Source organism: Prinia subflava, chromosome 5 (genome assembly GCF_021018805.1).
Source record: "Prinia subflava isolate CZ2003 ecotype Zambia chromosome 5, Cam_Psub_1.2, whole genome shotgun sequence".
NCBI classification, from domain to species: Eukaryota; Metazoa; Chordata; class Aves; order Passeriformes; family Cisticolidae; genus Prinia; species Prinia subflava.
Genome location: NC_086251.1, coordinates 39,342,595 through 39,359,884, shown reverse-complemented (window position 1 = coordinate 39,359,884; position 17,290 = coordinate 39,342,595). Strand labels below are relative to the sequence as shown.

At 36.1% G+C, this 17,290-nt stretch overlaps 1 protein-coding gene across 11 annotated transcripts in view; it reads right to left on the bottom strand.

Annotated features, from left to right (window-relative positions):
- MIPOL1 (mirror-image polydactyly 1) overlaps positions 1-17,290 on the bottom strand; it is a 186,439-nt gene that overhangs the window by 154,596 nt on the left and 14,553 nt on the right. The window lies entirely within an intron of this gene.

Below are 17,290 nucleotides of genomic sequence, written 5' to 3'. Positions count from 1 at the left end.
TTTAATAAGGTATTCATATAGCAAGACATGAAGAAAATATGGTATTTAATAACCTCTGGAGTATTTTAAAACATGTCTTAGGGCCTTAATGTGTCTAGTAATATACTATTTAAAACCATAATTTTATCCCTCCACAATATACAGTCATTCTTCCTCGCCATTTACCCAGCTAATGAATGCCAGCAATTAGTAAAATGTAATCCCATTGCACAATCATTTTAATGCTTTTAGCACTCAGAAAAGTAAACACCAAATTAATACTGCTCAAGCCATATCAGATCCTAGCTGGAAGCAAGCAATTATAGTTCAGCTCCTCAGGTGTAATTAAATGATTGGAATGATTTAGTTCCATAAATGCAAGTTAATTCATAAGCAAGCAACAAATATACTGGGAGTAATTACAAGAAACATTGACAGTCTAAGCAGGGCATGTGCCTTTCTGTACCTGATATAGGAAAATGCTGCCCTCTCCCGGAAATAATAGGCTATGGCACAGGAAAAATTTATGACTGAAGTCAAGAGATTCATTTTACAGACTTTGTCTTCATAGGTGAAATAGGTTCTGTTAACTAATAGGAATTTTCTAGTTTAAACATAGAGAAAACAAACAAACAAAAAAAAACCCTGTTGATATCAGATTAAGGTCACCTATTAATCAAAGTAAAACGTAAAGATTTTTGGGACTCCCTAGGGGTGTGCCAATTAATTTCCCCTTAATTCAAAAAGACATGTCAGGCACATATTCCAGGCACTAAGTATTTTAACTGGTTGCTCTGAACACAAATGCTGCAATAGGTAGCTGACTTGTGCACACACTTATTTGTCATTCAAGATGTACCTTTACAGAAGGTACCTTGGACATAAGGTATTTTAAAACCAAAACTCATTGAACCATCATTATTCAGACAGTGCTAAAAGTCACCATCTCAAAAACGATCACAAGTGGCCATTAAGGTTTTCACACAAGGACTCATCAGAAAAATCGAATACACTTATTCTAAATTCTTACTTTCATTTCAAGACAATCTGTTAATAATCAATCTGTGTAATAATGAGAGGAAATTAAATTAATTAAAGATTAAAATAAAGTGTACTGGTAGACCAAGAAAAAAACCTGAAAATATAAAATGAAACTATAACCCAAATGCTAGAGGTAATTTTAAATCTAATTTCCTTATTCACTATTTATTTATCTAACTTGTGCTAGGGTAAAACTACTAGGACATCATGAAAGAAAGCAAAAATAAAAAAGAAAATGTCCCTATCAGTTGAATATAAAAATGTAACAGTCACATAAAATTAATTGTTAAGTACAATAATGAAAGAACTCTCAGACCTGTTTTGCCATCTACAGAAATAAGAAAAGCTTCCAAATGCTGCATATAGCAGCATGTGAGAAAAATCACACACTGTGGTCAGTACATATCTCTTTTCGACACAGAGAAACTGTAGGAATGCTTGATTCAGAAGCACCTGATCAACATAAAAGCCTTTAAAATTGTTCTTTACCAATAGCACTTTGGCACAAAAATATTTATTTGTTTCAGCTATTGGTGTATTCAGAACAAACTCAAGCTGTACACAAATACCTTTGGTGTTACTTTACTTACTGTGGAAAAGAAAGGAAAAAATATTTTAAGAAGTCGTATTATTAAAAGTTTAAAATGTACTGCACATTTGCTTTGCCCTTTGATGTCACAGTCCTATTTTTCTATTCAAATCTTGTACACTGTAAGTTAATTGCTTTTGGAAGCTACTTATTATTCATGTAAAAATTAATGTGCCAATGTGTTTAAATCCTTTTAAATGACCATTCATGCATCTTTCTTCTTTAAGTACCAATGAAATCTGTCAAAGATATCAATGCAAGATGGTCTTAGACAAAGTTCTAATATAGATTTTTTCTGCTAACATAAGATTTTCATTTTCGTCAACTTTACTTAAATTCCATTAATTTTTTAAGCTGCTTTTAATAAATTCACAAGTAAAAATTTTTAGGCTCCATAGTCTGTCATTTGTGTTCCAGCTGACTTTATGAATATTAATAACAGTGTTATCCTGATTAAATAGGCTTCATATAAAATCCCTGTGAATCCTATAGCTCAGACATCTCATTTTTCCAACTCTTTATGAATTTGGATTCAGACATTAAACTGGAAAAAACCTTAAAATACAGACTCAATGGTACATTGGTGTACCCTTAAGCAAAAAATTAGCTGTTCTAACGATTCAAATAATTAAAATTGATAGGACCACATATTGAGATTTTAGCTTTCTGTACACATGCAACATATTTTAACTCTAATGAAAACATCAACATTTCACAGACAAGGGATTAAAAATCTATTATAAAATAATAATACCTGTCCTAATGCCTACCTTAAACAAACACATGATATAATCTTAAATCTTCATATATGGAGTGCTGATTTGAAGAAGTATTTTCCAAAGAGAAAGAAATTAGTGGATGCTTAATTATATAAGCATACACATGAAATACACTCTAGTTTACCACAGCAGCCCAGTGAAAAACAGTATTAACTATTAATGGTTCAACTTCAGGAAAACCAACCTTTTTCTTAAGAATCTCCAACTGAAACACACAGGAAATACTAATATTATTCTATGAGACTCATGCAGTCCCAGTTTCAAACTGTTAACTTCTTTCCATGCTTATATGTTTGAATTATTTATGTCTATGACAGACAAAAATGGAAAATTAAGCTCACTGCACTGCCTTCTCTTTTTTATATAGTGCTAACCGGAATGACTGTTTCCTCCTCCATTCAGGAAAATATTCTGCAAAAACACCATTAAAATACTTTGCCTTTCAGTACCTTGGAATATGAATGGATTTTAGGAGAAAAAAAAAATCTAAACAAAATAACGCCTTATTCAATAGGATGGCATACCTATCCTGGTTCTAATTATTCATCAACACAAATACTTCAGAGGAATGAAATAAAAACAAGATGTATATAAAAGTAACATATATCTGCAAGATAGGAAGCATACAGTGCTTTACTTGTGCAGTTCCAAACGGCTTTGATTACAGCTGTAGCAATATTTTATCTCTCTGAGGCAAAAAACCTCTTGAGTGTCTGCAGAATAACTGCTACACAAAGGAGCACAGTTACAAAGGGTAACTGCAACCCCACAAGAGCACCACTGCAACACTAATGCCAACGCTTTCACTGCCTGGGCAGGACTGAGAAGTCCATCTTCTGAGCTGGAGTTCAGTCACTGAGTCCCCTCCTCAGGAGCAGAAAGACTGTTGGGACCACTCTACAAGGAGACCCAATGAATGCAAACCCCCATTCCTTGGCCTTGCCTTGGAAGATTTGAAGTCAGCCACTGAATCATGGCCTTAGCTGCTGTGACAGGATGCAACCACTTCCTGCTCTCGACCAAATTTGTCCATCCTTCGCAAAAAATCCTCCAGTCTTGGAAGAGTTTTTCCACACAGAGGGCTATCCCAGCTGCCCCACCTCTGGGGGAACAAAAGACCAGTTCCCACTACTCCTTGGAACAGCACTAAGCCAGTTTTTGTCCCTCCCTTAAAGATGCAATTAACGATTGCCACTGACAGTGCAGGGATGAAGTACCATATGAAGAGGAAAACAGAGAATGAATTTTAGCATTATTCCCATAAGATTAATTAGATTGGCAGGATCTTCTAAAATATCCTGAAACGTTTTGCCTCGGGACATGCTACACTAAAAAACTTTACTTCGGAGGGTATTCTACATAAAAACCAGTTACCTTGTCAAAGCATTTCCCCAGGGAACAAACAGTTTTCCTGGCCTAGGTGGATGTCACGTTTTGATTCAGTGATACACTCCTCCAAAAAGAGTAACATTTCCTCCCTATCTGAAGAAACTTTATGGCGTTATCAGAAATCTAAGGCAATTCAAAGAAAGTCAAAACTAGGTTTGGACAGTTACAAAAACACTAGTCGAATAACAGAGATAGCCAATTCAAGTATTTTTTACAAGTGAAGAATACTCATCTGCTAGATACTTAAAAGCTGTGAAATGAAACATACTGAGACTACAGAGATATTTATTTTACTGTATTGTATTTTATTACTTTCATATGCTTTTAAATGCAAGTAGTTCATGCAGAATATTCTGTTTCTTTTAAAAAGAATATAAAATATAGACAAGTGAATTAACCTTATAAGTGGATGAATGCAGCATGAATATTATTTCAGATTTATAAACTCTTACATGGCCAAAAAGACTTCAATATTTTGGTTAATAAAAGTAACTTCACTATCTGGAAGCTTGATAAAAACATCTTCCCTGAGGGCAGAATGAAGCAGGAATCCCTGGCTTTTCTTCCCTCCTGATTCTTCACCTAAAAGGAGGTAAGACATATGCAATTTGTTTCAACTAACCTGCATAAATAAGAAAAGACATGAAGAAACAGGGCTCATATAATCTTCCCCTGTTGCCGCAGGAGTTTCTCTCTACAAAATTTGCATCTGGTACTTTTAATGATGGCATACTGTAAGCCAAAGAGTACTTATTGTCTTTGTCATGCTTTTGAAAGAAGGCATAAAAATGCATAAACCCAATTGGTTTATAATTGGTTTCATCTATTCCTAACTTAAACTTAGTTGGATAAAAGATAGGTACTTTCTTCTTCAATTTTTCTCCCTAACTTGAACTAAGTGTCTTCAAGGCTTAATTCTCTTTCTGTGCATCAAGAAATGTTTATGTGCATATTAGCTCACCAACAGCCCCCTATCTCTTCTGCCTTCTGATATATTCTTGTTTTCACAATCTTCATTTGTATTTTATTTACTAAACAATCTTCAGCCTGCTGTTGTCTTCTTTCCCAGTTTTTAGCTGTCCTTTGTCCTCCAACTCTTTCCTTTTCCCTTATTTTTTTCTTCTTTGACAAGAGAAGAAAAAACTTCCCTCCTTTCCCCCTGCCCACCACCTCTTTGAAATGTAAAGAAAATTGCAGAGAATCTTGTCAAAGACTGTGTCTCCTTTTCTCATAGCTTTTCTCATCTTGCTGTGCATTCTGTGAAGCAACTTTTTTCTGTGACACTCTAACTAACATTATTTTCATTCTAATAATGAATGAAACTATGACATGCTTGGATCAGGTGTGAACAGCCACATCATTTAGCCATCCCTCAGTTTTGTTGTAAACTCTTCACTGGCCTTAAACTCAGTATTATGTATCACATTATATACTGTTATAAACAGATCTCCATTTCTAAACATTTTACAACCACATTGTAATTTCCGTAGCCTTTACAGATAGGAAGAAATATGTGCATTTTAAACTAGCTGTTGTGCTATCTGGAGCCAAAAGGATGTTTTAGTATAATATAGTGGTAAAGGCTACCTGTGTATTACACTCTTGACAGGATCATAGTCAGCAGACAAAGGGAAGTCATTAAACCCTTGTATTTGGCACATCTGAAGTGCTGCATCCGGTTTGACCTGCTCATGGATATCCTGAACTAAGTCCAGCAGGTGATTCAAGATGATTAGGGGTCTGCAGAGCATGACTTATGAGGAGTCTGCAAGAGTTTGGTTAGTTGGTTTTAAGGAGAAAAGGCTAAACAGGGATTTTATTGGGTTTTAGCTGCCTTTTGAGCAAATATAGAGAAGACAAAGACAGATGCTTCTGAGACAAGCTGTAACACAGAAAACTCAGAGTTACAGGTAGGAGAAAACTTTTTGCAGTGAGGAAGGTCACTAGAAGTAGTTAATTGCTTAGAAAGGTTACAGAATCTCTATAGCTGGATATGGGCAAAACTCATCTGGATATATCAACATGATCTAACTTTGGAGATTGCCCCATTCTGAACTGGATCATATGCTATTCCTGCCTACCTCTGTTGTTATTCTAAGGATTGAAACAAAATAAACCCAGCAGAACTAGAATTCCTGTAACAGAGAAAATACTAGGCTGCTTTCTGCTTCACAGGGTAGGCAAATAGAGCCCCATACCAAACAACAACCAAACAGCAGTGAGACAACCAAAGATCACCCATGTGGCAGACAGGCTAAATGCCAACAGGGAGGAAACTGCAACAGCAGCATGTGCACAGCATTTTGAGCCCTACTGGTCTCGAGCACCAGATTTTCTTCAGTTGAAGAAATTACTGGATGATTTGGCATTAGGCTAAACGCCAAATAATGGTTTGCACATCATCCTTCAGTAAACCAAAAATGGACCACTGACACAGTTATTTTACCTGTCTTTCTGAAAGCTCTGGCCTCAAGCCCCACAAAATCCATCCTTTCCTCAAACGCGTAAAAATGTCACTGTGACTAAAGAGCTCCAAAGCTAACAACGGAAATGATTCAAGAAACATGAGTCTACAGTGCTTATGTTTGCAAAATTCATTGTATAGTATATTCAATATATTGAAATTCCCAAATCATAATTTCTTTCATCACAGAACTAAGTTACTAGCCCAGATTTTACCATGAAAGCAAAAATAAAATCACAAAACATTATAAGCACATAAAAGTGTGGAGTAGTAACTCAGTGCCAAATTCAAAAACCACTAGTACAAGTAATAGCATTAAGTAGAAACTATGTCTTCTGCCAGAAACATTCCAATTGTTTGGCTGCCTTCACAGAAAAAAGACTGAACAAGGACTCAACGAAGAAAAGAAGGCAAAAAACCACACTGAAGCAGAGAAATTTGATTCATCCAGCCAACTCACATGTCTCAAGGTACCTTCAAATAGCACCATTTTTCCTGACAGCAAATGCAGTAAAAATAAAAAGCATAAAGGCTACAAACAGTGTGGATATTGGAGCCTGACCAAAAACTATCATGAGCACTGAACATGCAGAGGCCTGTCAGAAACGTGCCAACCTTTCAAGATTCAGTCCTGTAGATGGGGACTGAGAGGGGCCTGTTGGTTTCCTGCAGCAAAATGCAGCCGCACCAGTTACACATCTGTCAGGCTGTTTCAAACAGCATGAAAACACAAATGCGCCTCCACCGCTGTCATAAAGCAACATATCCCGGGCACTGGTTCTACCCAAATTATGCAACTGCTCCAATCCATTGTGTACGCTTCAGCTGCTGAAAGGAATCACATCACCTGAAATTTTACAAGCTAAAAAGCTCAGAGAAGTAAAATAACACCGACTCCACATTAGCCCTATTTGTTCTTCACAAGCAAATTAACTATCATTTTCTAACTGCAAGCATAATTGCTGCCTTAACCTGCTGCCTGTGCAGCAGTAAAGCATTGGAACACAGAGTGTTCCTCTGGTGTGAACACACACACTTTGACTCAATAACCATACAGTCTTGCCCAAACTTCTGATTTTTTTTTTTAATTTAGCAGCTAGATCCTGTACATAGTTCCTTCATTGACTATGAGTAGCAACTTCACCCTTGTAAGCAAGAAGTGGAAGTTACAAAGAAATGGCACACTTCAGGATGTGCCCAAAGGAGAGCAATGAACCTGGGGAATGGTCTAGGGCACAAGTCTTATGAGGAGCTGCTAAGGGAGCTGTGATGCTTAGCCTGGAGAAAAGGAGACTAAGAGAAGACCTTACTGCTCCCCGCAGCTGCCTGGAAGGAGATTGTAGTGAGGCAGGCATCGGTCTCTTCCAAGTAACAAGCAAGAGGTCAAGAGGAAATGGTCTCAGATTATATGAGAGAAGGTGTAGATTGGATATTAGGGAAAATTTTCTCACAGAAAGGTTTGGCAAGCATTGGAACAGGCTGCTCAGGGAAGTGGTGGTGTCACCATCCCTGGATGTATTTAAAAGATGTGTAGATGTGGTACTAAGGAATATGGTCTAGTGGTGGTCTTGGCAGTTCTGCCTTAATGGTTGGACTCAATGATCTTAAAAGTCTTTTCCAAACTAAATTATCCCACAATTTTATGTTTTCTGCACTCCAACAACAACATTTCTGAGCATTTTCAGCACTTATGCATTGACTGTGTGCTTTACAACACGCTCAACATGCATGATATATAGCATATCTTATGTGCAGTTGCTTACTATTTATTTATATATTTAGGTATGATTACTAGGTTTGTGATTTTGGAAAATTAATTCAGATGTTTCCCTGAAATTTATTGCAATATCAAAAAAATCAGAAAACCAGTACAATTCAAAATAACAAACTACACATTCAGAAATTATCTTGGACTCCCAGAGATGAATAAGATATTCTTAGGTGGGCCAAAACTCAATGAGAACCAGAGACACCTCAGTGAAATAAGTCTATTGAGAATGTCCAGAATTTAAATATGAGCTAAAGACTGAAGAGGCTAAACCTGCAAACATTCAGTACCACAGCAACTGCTGCACTGTTTCCTGATGTTGTGCCATCAAAGAAAGGTACAAGATTAAAGGGAGTCACCACAGACAGCAAATCAGTGCCAGGCTAAAAATCACAGAAAAACAAGCAAACAGCAACAAAACGAAAAAAAAAAAAGGGAAAAAAGAGGCATTAGCTGAAATTAGATCATCAGTCACAAACCAGATATTTCTCACAGTGGATCAATTTGCCTGCCAAGCTTTAAGTAAGCAATGCAAAACATACATACGAAGCTACCAATCAAACTGCTTCATTTTTTTATGCCAGGGACAACAACATATTTATCCTTTAACTCCTGTTTGGAAAAAAAATCCAAAACCTTCTCTCAGCTGAAACTTACAAAAAATAAGTCAACTTCACCCAGTAAGCAGGAAATTCCTGGTGTGAAAAAAAAAATCTAACGTGTTAAAAGTTATAAACAATGGAAAACTGAGTTACAAAAGGTCTTCCAAAGCAAGGTGCAGAACAATTTTAAACACAAGTAGAAATGTCAGAACACATACAATGAAAACTGTCATTTCTGCTGCTTTTCAGCCAGTAAAATAGTCCAGCTTTTTTTTTTCTTTTATTTAGTATTTGAATACATGGATCACTCTCATTCCTCAATCTTTCAATTGTTTATAATGATATGCAACACACAAGAAGCTGGACAAATATGGTTTTTAAAAGACCTAAATTTGTTTACTGGGTTTGGAAGAAAGTTCATTTTAAACCCTTAGTAAGCACATTATTCAGCCAAAACCATGAAAGTAATTTACAGTGGAGAAGCCCTAAAGATTTCCTCTAAGAATACAAACTACAAAGAGTTTCATATAAGTTGTGGGTTACACAACTGACAGAAAAACTTTTTAGGGGTTCTGAGTCTTAACATCAGATTCTTTCCACACAGACAAATGGAGAAAAAAAATCCTAGAAAAAGTCAAGGCCTAAGATTATCTAGCTGTTTTCAGCAAAATTATTCCTTTTGGGTGTGGGGTTTTTTTTTGTTTGTTAGGGGGTTTTTTGTTTTTGTTTTTGTAAAAGGAAACAGATGGTTTTTTTTTGTTTTTTTGCAAGTTCATCCTATATTCCAATACCTTGCATTACTTATTCCTTGATTAATCAAGACACATTCATGTTTTCATTGCCAAAACACTAGAGCTGAGACAGCAGCTGAATATTGGCCCCAGACCAGTTATTCCTGGGTGGAGCAAAGGAGTTCTAAATCCACTTACTAGATGAAGGAAGAAAAACCCTTCCTTAGTACTTCTGAAACCCAGGCTTATTTTGATGGCTGCTTTCTCTTGCACATAATTATGCTGAATATTTTGAGGCTTGTTTGTCAGATGTTGTGGTTATTACGCATTTCAATGCTTGGCATCACTAAAAGATTTTAAAAAATCAAGACTTTATAGTTGTAGAAGTGTAAATAAAATACTAGATTTAAAAAGGAAAAATCTGTCCAACAGCTCAAATATTCAGAATAATTCTGAAGACATTCCTGGACATTGAGAAGTTGTAAGACTTGCAGGCTCCACAGTTTTATCTCCCTTTTCATGCTGAAGGAGCACCTGACAAAAGTATGTGCACTAGTAGGGCATCGGTGCCTAATAACAATACTAAGAAAACTCCTAAATGACATCCTATTTCACAGTCCAACTGGGAGGAAAGAAGCAAGTCTTCTGAAATATCTCCTAAAATTTATTATAAATGAAAGTAACTTTTTTTAGGGTTGTGCTTTCATAACTCCTTACTGTGAAAGGCAAATCCTAACAATGTTCAGACTTACATGTAAAGAAAAAAACGCATAATTTTTCTGATATGTCATGACCCTTTGACACTGCCTTCAGTGGTCTACAAAATTTGTCTTTTAATTTCTTCCAGACTGTAAAACCACAATATCTCATCAGTTATTTCTATTCATATTTCTGCTTGTCCATAGAAAGTATTCCACTGTACTCAGTTCCTCAGCTGGACTGTACATCTGCTGAGCAGTCAGGTTTGGGAAAGGAGGTGTTGTGGAAAGGTTGCTGTTTTTGAAATCACTTGCTGTCTGCCTGAAAAGAGTTAAGTGAATTCAATTTCATTTACTCACCACACTGAACTTTACTGAAGTGTGAGATTATTATTGTTTTATATCAAAGATACTGTATATAAGTTAAACCTAAGGAAAAAGTAGTTCAGTATTTATAAAGTTTTTCACAGTGCTTTCAGGACAGAATGAAAAAACACACCTACACTCAGACATCCTCCCTAAAAACCTGTTTCTCAAGACATTTGAGAAGTCCAGAGACCCCATAACGGGTAAAATCATGCTCTGATCACATTTTTCTTTAATCAGATGAGCTAAAGGGTTTTTTCAAAACATTTTGCATTACATCTGATAATTTTTATGAACTTCCTTTATAACTGGACTTTAACATTAATCTGAATGAATTTCCATATCAAGTTGAACAAAATTTTTCTTTTATTTACAGTATAATTCCTGTATTACTAAACAGTGACACTTTCACACATAATTATATTCTACAGGATTACAGTTTAAAAAGTTCCATCACTGGTTTTTATTACATGTGGGATTTTTAAGAGCTGAAGATGTAGAGATAATTCTTAATTTCCCCAACCTCTCTAATGATCTGAATGGCTGTATTACTGGAAAGTGCCATATGTAACACTAAATGGGTTCTGCATAGAGTATCTAGTTTGATTTTTTTTTTAGTTGTTGTTAACTTTTAAGGTAAATTTGGATGCAAGCACAGGGGAACCTCACTATGAATGAAGCCTATGCTATTTATAGCAAGTTTTCTCTCTAGTGCAAGACAGCGAATGTTTGCCAAAAGAATTGTACATCCAGGAGGGTTTTTGAAATATGAAAGATACTTTTAAACTATGAAGAGAATTATAATTTTTGCCTAATATTTAGTAACCTTCAGATACTGTAATTCCACTTCAGATCCTGGAAAAACATTCCGGAGACAAATATTAGTCTACCACTGGATAGTGAAGAGGAGGAACAAAATTACATTTCAAGGGGAAACTGTTTTAATTAGAGTTACCTTGTACACTTGCAAAGCAGTCACCTTCAGTACATTGTGGGAAGTGTTACACCCCACAACTCTGTTTATTCTTGCTACCATCAAATTCTGAGTCCATAAAGCAAGAAGCTCAAGATTGCTCCCAAGCATATTTATACCACTCTACATTTATTCTGCTGTAGTGCAGGAAACTAACTTAAACACCCTTAACTGGTTGACTATACATCCCACAGAATTAGTCTCTGGAAACACCCATTGCACCCTAATCCATAACCTTTACGACAAAGGAATCCTTCATGGATGCTTCATTCTTTTATATTCCAGGATACATGAACAAACAGATGGACAGGGTCCTTTCACAATTGTACTGAATCAGGAATGGCCTCACTATGATCCTGAAAGAAATCCAGTTGTATCAAAAAATGGAAGGTGAATCTATTCTCGCCGGTAGCTGCATTTCTGTATTGGTACTTCTGCAGCCTAATCAATTTTCAGCATTTGGAAAGAAAGCCTGATTACATGAAAGCAAACCTCAGAGATTTCATCACCACTCCAGCTGATGAAAGCTGCTGAGCTACTACCTGTGCAGAAGCTTACCAAGCACTATGCTTAGAACTCCATAGTTGTTAAACCACTTGGCACGCAAAACCCTTTACCCTGAATTCTAACTGAGAAATCAAAGATCAGATTCTGACCCTGCAGCACTGGCCCTTCCTTTGCTGAAGCAGAACAAGTTACAAGCTTATAAAAACCTTATAGCTTTGGAAGAAAACAAAAGACAATTGTAATCTCAGCATTTACCTAGAAGAGCTGCTCAGTGACACCAGCTCCTCACCCTATAGATGTAGAGTCACTACTCACTGCTGCAACTCTCTGATGTGATCTAACTCGGGCAACAGTGCAAATTCCTGACCTCAGTGACACTGCTACCTTGACAAAAGCCCAAAAAAGATGGACTCTGAAAATGCAACAGGGGCAGAACTCCTTGCTGCCAAATAAAGGCAGCTGATGAAGACATGTTCTGGAAGCCAACACTTGTGAAAAATGTCCAGCTTCATGAATACCTGTTGGGTCTAGTAAAACTTTCTTGTGAAGCGGATGCCATGCCAAGAGCTCTGTTTTTTACTGTCCTAGGATTCAAAAGCTCCAATACACGACATATAAAAAATCCCATCACTGAACACTACAGCTTATTAAGTGTTATGGGTGTGGCAAGACGAATAGCAGCCCTTTCAGTTCACTATCTACATGTTTCAATTCTGACTTGAAATTCAGTTATTGAGACAGTGTCCTCTTCTTTAGTTCAAACTGACCCAGATGCTCAGCTGAGGTACCCAACACAGAGTCACTTCTGTGAGAATCTAAAATCCATTTTATTGTCCTGTCAAGTCTGAAAAATAGTTAAATTTCCTTCTCTTGAAGACATACCAGAGATTTGATTCTGGATAAAATAAGCTTTCCTAAAAGGAAGATATTTATTACAGAAACGTACTCTTAAATCATGGGCTCCATCATCCATATGGCATTTGGATCCATCAACTACATCTCTAGCACATGCAAGACTCTTTGAACAGGGACAAGCCAATTTCACAGTGCTGCTGTGACAACAGCTCCATTCTCACTCACAGGCCTCAAGTAAGTTTCGCACTAGTCTCTACTTAGCAAAGGTATGTTGATTTGGCTACAGATAACATATGGGAGGATGCTGAGAGCACTGACAACTATTCACTCCTTTGAAAAACCAAAACTACTCTAAGCTCTAACATTACAATGCAAATAAAGAATGTATAGTAGGAAAGATGGTGCTTATCAGTTTCATTTTATTCATTTTGTATTTTCTGCAGTAGCAATGTGTTTTGCAAGTGAAGGGGCTTCCTTTCACTGACCTTGGCATTCATCTGGACCATACTGTGATTTATATTGAGAATTCCAGGCCTTTATCTGATCTTATAAATAAATGTAAAATACATAAAACAATTATCCTAGAGTAAAATTGATTTTTATCTCTCTGTAATCAGCTTTTGTCTATGATACATATTTCTATGTTTGAATACAATTCAAAATTAATAATAGGTATAATTTATTTTCTGACTTTTCATGATCTTGACATTTTAACAATCTTTTTTTATATACTTAGGCTTTAATTTTGTCTAGGGCTTCAACACCACAGGTCCTTTTTAGACATGTACAATGTATCTTTCAGAATATCCATTCAAGGAATAAGCCTGCTAAAAGAACACATAGGACATTTAACAGACCACGAAAAAGTATTAAAAAGAGAAGGGCTTTAAAACAAAGAAAAACACCAGATTAAGAGAGAAAATTTAGCACTGCAGGTAAATGACAGGAAAAAAACACATATTAGAAGAAATCACAAGTAAAAGCAAAGAATTAAAAGCAAAAAGTAGAGCTCTGAAATTGGTGATTCTGAAAATTCTTAACAGACAGATTAGATTTAATGTTTTAATAGCTAAAAGAGACAACCAAGGCAGTCTTTTTCCTATTAAAGGGCAGTCACAACTTTATACTGAATGCCATAGCATTAGCGATTTAATGCAGAGATTAGTCTTATCTGGACATGAGGCTTTCAGTACTTTACAAGTAATTTTTTGGCCTTAAATACAATTTATACAAATGCACCAATCTAATAGTTTACTTTCTTTTCTTAATTCGATTAACTTCAACTAACCATCCTCAATGTTTTACTACCTCAGACATACATATATTGACTTCAAAGAAAGTGTGTCTCAAGTAAAGTTCTCACCACCATGAAAGACTTAAATAGACTTCATAAGCAAGTGCTACGGTTTAAACAGAAGACTTGATTTAAAGCAAAAAGCTCAGAATTAGAGATGGTCAGGAAAAAGAAAAAGACACAGACATACACAACACAGCATGAGAAAATATCCTAGCAAGATTGTGATGAATAAATACAAAGGATGTTATGGGTATGTGGGCTGACAGCAAAAGTGTCACTTTCCATAGAGGACAAGAAGTCTAGAGCCACCCTGCACAGAGCCAGACTGGCCACGCCACAGCTGCTGGTGCAGCAGCAGCAGCGGGATTCCTTCACGTCTGAAGCTGCTCACTGGGCCTTTGTGATTACAGGAGGAATGTGATAACCACGGTGGTCTAGGCTGCTACAAGTAAAAACAACACACCCCAAAATGAGTGGTCCTTGGTCTGAAGTGGCTGTGGTCAGGATGAGGCATGTTTAGGAAGCAGTCCCTAGAATACCTTGTGATAAACACACGTGGAGAAAATAACACGAAAGAACAGTGTAGTTAACTGAATAAAAGGTTAAAGAAAATAAACAGTATTTTTGCAGCTTAGCATTTATTTGTGAACTGCTGGTGCAACTTTATGCTTGACAGAAAAGCTATGAGGCTTTTGGTAGCTTGACAAGACAATCTACAGGCTTGAATGAAATGTTCAGCTTAAGGAATTAGAATAAATCTGATGACTGATGTGCTACTGAACGTGACAGACTGTCATCTGTTTAAAACAGGATCTCTGTAGGATGTACTGAAAGCAATATTTTCCAATTACCTTAAACATTCTAAGACTTTTTCCAATGAATTCTAGCTAATCTATTAAGACAAAAGATCTTCTCAAACTCTTGGCATTTCAATAAAATAATGAAATAGCCATTTGGTTTACTTGCATAATTAATTCATGCTGACACTGTACTTCATTTACAACCAGTCACAAAAGTATACAATAAAAAAATTAACTACCTGAATTAATTACAAAATTGTAAAATATGCACTACAAGAGATTAAAGCACCTTATCTAAACACTATTTGTACACGGGCTTTCACATGTAGAAATATCAAATTACCTGTTATCAAAGTGGATTTTATAAAAAAATAGACACATTCCTTTATAGCTTTCAAAAATCAAGAAAATATCAAAAAAACAACAGTAAAATGATATTGCAACACATGGCTAGGGATATATTAAAAAACCCCAAACTTTAGTTTTCATTTGGCCAAATCCTTAAAAATTTTAAATCATTACTTTAATTATATACATAGACACACATATAAACAACATAAAATAAGATTAAAAATCCTTGGTATGTAGTTTATGCTATTTTAAAAACTATATAAGCAACAAAAACTTTGGCAAGATCTAGGCTGAAACAAGAATATCCTTCCTCTACATAAATAGTCCTCGTAGGAATTACTAACGTGTTTTACCATCTCCTTATCCTAGAGACGACTCAAATCTGTCCTACAAACAGAAAATATGGAAAAAAGGATTTTGTGACATCCACCTGGAATCTGTACCTTAGATACAGGCAATGGGCTTATTGGTGGGTAAAATGCAGTAACATCAGTTTGAACTAGACTGCATTTGCAAAGTTGAGCAGGGAAGCCAGCACAACTCCTCAGCTACAAAGGGGAATACAATTCACCTCCTAAGGGGAGTAAGAATGAAACCACCACCAATGTCATTCCAACCTCAGAAAAGGCTAAGTATCAGAAATGCATATAATTTAAAATACATTAGCTATCAGGTGAATTTCCCTCTTAGTTGATTAATTGGTTTTCAACTATAATTTCATATAATACATTTTTAAGAATGAATAGCCCATACTGTTCAGCTCATAAATATCAGTATTAGACTAATTTACCTTGCTAGTTCCTTTTACTGCTATACAAGAGCACCACAATTACTCATAATTAATTGTTTCTAGGCATGAGCCAGACTGCAAGTATAACACCACATGTATTTTACTGATAGAATAAAGATTTTGAAAGATGCTTTGCCATTACAGCTAGTGAGTTTATAAATAAATAAATAAATAGCTAAACTCAAAATAGTAAAGCTTTGCCCACTCCTGCTGCCAAGATACAAATTTAAGTCATAAAAAGTCCAAGGACCTCAGTCAAACTACTTTTGCTTGGAAGACTGTAGCTGTATGTCCCTTCATCCTCCATTTGCACTCAGAAACCGCTCAGACCTTGCAAGACCAAGAGATGTTTTTCATCAATACAGAAGATCACAAGCCTCTGCACATGCTAATGTTTTGTTCTGTGTTTTGCAGGAGTCTTTTATATGCCTCAGTTACTATAATCTCCTTCCCCACATAATGTAACCTGTTAACAAAAACCACTGTGACAGGGATAAAATGTCATGCTTGAGGCAACTATCAGCAGGTCTTTGAGGTACTCTACAGAGTCAGCAGAAAAATGTCTTACTTATGCTTATATCAGAATTACAAATTAATCTGTTTCAGTTACCACCTGTGATCTTTTGGACTGTGAGAGAACCAGAGCCTAGAAGCTCTGATACTTCCCAAAGCTTTTCACAATTGCTAGCTCTACATTTCTATCATCTTCCCTGGGTCAAAACATCAGTCCTCACTACAACCTTTGCTATTCAACATGTGCTGTACTTCCCTGCTGAATGCTTCAGGCACTATTCAAAATCTCTCAAAGGACTCAGGTGCTGATACATAAGGAATGCTGAACACACAGAGGTGGTCTTCACTTTCTTCAGAGCAACTGCCAAATTCAACTGATGCATCAAGCACAGAAAAACACTGGTTATCAGTCATCTTTTCATGATGTTCTCCATGCACTGGCAGGTGCAAGACTTGGTGTTTCTGTATTTAAAAAAAAAAAAAATTTAAAGGCCAAGTTTAATGAAGGCTTGTCTCATTTCCCTCACCTTTCAATGACCAGTATATATCCACTCTGTTGACTTTACTACTCTTTTAATGCATCATATGAGATTATTAAGGTCTTCTTTTGCTTCTAAATGCAAACATTCATTGGAATGTAATTTTCTGAACATTTTGTCTTTTCAGCTCTACCCTGCATTTCATTGAAAGCTTTACTGCCAGACTTCTGAAAAAAAACCCCTCCTCTACAAAGAAAACATCCCGTTAACAAGAACATGAGCTAAACTTTGTAACCATGTCCTTGAGAGGCAGGTTAAG